Raw genomic sequence first — 3628 nt, forward strand, 5'->3', positions numbered from 1 at the left:
GCCCACACACTGGGGCTTCCGGAGGGGGGGGGGGAAAACAAGCCTCAGGGCTCGCGAGATCGTCCGGGCGCCACCTTCGCCAAGTCTCGCGATACGGGATTCCTTGCGGGTGGGAGGAGTTCGGATCCTCAGAGGAGACCCCGGCTCCCGCTCCTCCCCTCCGGGAAGACAGCGTGAGGATCTTCGAGGAGCCGCACCAAGGGCGGGAGTAACCTAGATGCGGGGATGCCCGGTTGGCGTCGACGAGCCCGGCCTGGAGAGGGCGTCGCCGGCGGCCCCGCGGTGCCGGGCTCCTTACGCACCTGCAGGAGGAGGGGACGCCGACTCGAGCGGATGGTGGCCACCCGCGACTGCGCAGAGCTCGTCGACCCCTCGACATCTGGAGGGAACCGGTGTGGCCTGGGCCGGCCACACGGGGCTGGAGAAGCCGACGGGTCCAGGCTGTCTGCGCAGTGATGAGGTAGGGTTGGTAGGGCACGGAAGGACCCAGGCATCGCAAGCGAACGGAAGACCTAGCGGTCTCGACAGGGCGACGAGTGAACGCCTTCCCATGCTTTGAAGATCCCGAAGCCGTAGCGGACGCCCACCATCTCCGTCCGTGTCCCTGGCCCCGTGGCCCCGCGCCCGCGTGTGCGCCTGTTCACGCCAACGTTTCGGGGGACAGAAGGAGGCGTCACGGCTTTGCCAAGACCCGAAGAGTAAAATCGCCTGTAGGTGTTCCGCCGACCACACCCGGAAGAATCTGTAATTCCCTGCCTTCCTTTTGGATTGGCTTTAGAATTCTACATTGTTTTGTCCCTGAGCCTTCAGGGACATCCTGACTCACGACTCTATACTTTAATGTTACCTGTTTCTCCCTCTGGAACGCACTAGCTTTCTCCAGTCCTTGGATCATAGTATATATAATTGGAGCGTTTAAGAAATAGTACACCAACCAAATGTTTGACTGCTTTCACAAAGATCTGCCCTCACTCTGTTTTAAAAGAAACGTGGTAACATTAAAACATTGCTGGTGCTTTATTTCGTGATTAGAGAGGTGATAGGCAGTTTAACCCATTGCTAACAATACTAGTTAGAAATGTAAAGAAGTTGCTGTAAATGTGTATTCATGTTTCTCTCCAGCTGGTAAAATTGACAAAAGTTGTAGGGTCTTGAAAGATGTATTATAGACACATTAATACCAACAAAAGTGAAAATCACGAGCTACTCAAGTTTCGGTCCTGGTAATAACCAATAGTGTCTACTATACATAAAGGAGATAGAAGACCAGTTCCTACAAGCAGAGACGAATCCAGGGAAACTGAATCTTGTTTTGCTGTCAGATTTCAGACTTCATTGATCCTATAATTGATGTGGGTCATTTTCTGGACTGAAGTTTAGTTTGGAAAAAAAAAAATTTCAGCACATTGCTGTATACCTATAAAGAAGTGCAAAAAAAGAAGTTTCACTCACCAAAAGTGGTTGGTAGTTAACATGTTTAAGTTGGCTTTGCTTTTAAATTAGGATATTTCATTGCAAAGCTGAGTTCACATTTGGAATTCTTGGCAGTGAGGTATTGTGCATTTCCAAAGGACAGCATGAGCCATTAGCTTGCCACTTTTCTTTGCAGCTTCTTGTTATATATTTGGTGTTTCAACTTAACATGTGTGCCATGTGCTTATTGAGAAGATGACAATGGTTACCTCAGGGAAAGGCTGTTCAGAGCAGCTGGCCTGGAAAGAGGAATGGGTTTACTAAGGAGAGAAGTAGGAAACAGTGTTCTAAGTCCTGGGAGGAAAGGAGATATGGAGAGAGACAACCATAAGTGCTTTACTTGTTTCTGGCTTAGGTCTCTGGGGGAAAGTTTTGAGGTATTAGTATTTTTGTGCCATAATATCTGAAAGTTAATGTAATCCAAGGAAAATTTATGTATTTGTATATATGTATTTGTACATACAAGGATTCATAATTTTTTGTTTTAATGGAAAGAGAAAATAGTATCTTGCAAGAGTTGTGGATCTAAAATAGTGCTTAGGTTAAAAGTTTCAGAGGAGAGGTATGCATGGTGAAAATGCCTCTCTTTCTTTCCCAGCTGTCTGCACTGTCTTCTGGCCTTCGTCCTGAGAAGGGATGGGGCTGGATGGCCTATGGATGAGAGGATGTGTGGGAAGAGGACTAGCAGTTAAGGCCCGCAATGCCTGCCCACCAGCCAGCACCTGCCTGAGGCTATAATTACTGCCACCACCTTGCAGTGAATTAGCAGCTTCTGGAACAGGCTGGGCTCACAGTGCCCTCTGTCCTTATATGCCTCCTGGTGAGTTCCCTAGTCTACAACCCTGTCTTAAGCCTCCTACCCACGGAAGGTAGGGGAAGGTTTACGTCTCTTCATTGCTCTTTTGGCTTTGACCTTAGGTTAGGCAAGTAGAGGGTGAAGGGCTGCTCAATGCCCTGGAGACTGTAGGATTGGTTGACCTGAAATCAGAGCTTTTGGCAACTCTAAGCAACACAAGTCCCATATCCTGAATGTTTTAGATGAGGTTTATACAAGAAATAAGAGAAAATTTGCCAGATCAGTCAGTAAGCAGTACTGACACTAGGATTTATACTCATTACTCAGCCATTCTACCCTGCCCTATTTCCTCCTGATCTCTTGCCCAAATACCCAGGCCCATGCAGACTGGGTATTTCATACCTCTTGTGTTTGTGAGTTCATCTACTCAGTGTATGCCCCATTCTCCTTTTGTAAATCTATTATTTCAGATCCAATTCAGCTGGCATCTCAAGTTTCTCCCTCCAGGAGAGCCTCAGCCCATGGTCACAGGTTGCATTGTTTTAGAACTGGTCTGTTTCCAATCTTATCTTTTGTACTCAACTGCATAGCACCTTGAAGTAATGAACACAAGTGGAATTACTCCCTTAAAGCATCAGGATGGTAGCTGGTCAGGGGAGAGTAAGAATATATTGTACAGTATGGATTTGAAGTCCTCCTGATGTCATCAGTTAAAAGTTGTGGTTTTAAGCTGGGCACTAGTGGCGGCGGGGGGGGGGGGGGTGGGGTGGGGCTCCCATCAACCTCTTATCTTCAATTGGTGGCTCAAAGTGGTAGAGCACTAGCCTTGAGTGAAAGAGGATCAGGAAGTTTAAGCCCCATGACTGACCAAAAAGAAACATTTGTGGTCTTGAGCAATTTTTCAACGTTTCTGAGCCTCCACAACCCCCCTCCCCGCCCATCTACAAAATACAGAGGAACAAACTCAATGCAGATTTCAATAATTATTTTGTTAACAGGGAGGTAGGCATTAAAAAAAATCAGTCTTGATTCAGTCTACTTGACCTGTGAACTACTGATCTGCACTTTTCTATCATGTGGATTCAGCTTATTTCTGACATACACTCTCTGCTCAGGACCCTTAGCCTACAGCTGTCCTCGGCATCACTAGCATCTATGTCTCTGGTACTTATTCCATCGTCTTTGTCAGCTGTCCTGCTGAACAAATTGCCAGACATGTTGTCAAGTACAGTGCACGGATAAGGTGTTGCCCCAGAAGGCTCTAGGAATTAGCAGGATGCTCCAGAAGGGCCATTGGGGGCCTTTCCCTTGATTCTGACAGTGTTGCCCAGTGGTAAACTCTATAGCTACCTGCTTGGG

The sequence above is a fragment of the Megascapheus bottae genome, chromosome 3 (genome assembly GCF_031878675.1).
Source record: "Megascapheus bottae isolate mThoBot1 chromosome 3, mThoBot2.hap1, whole genome shotgun sequence".
Taxonomy (NCBI): Eukaryota; Metazoa; Chordata; class Mammalia; order Rodentia; family Geomyidae; genus Megascapheus; species Megascapheus bottae.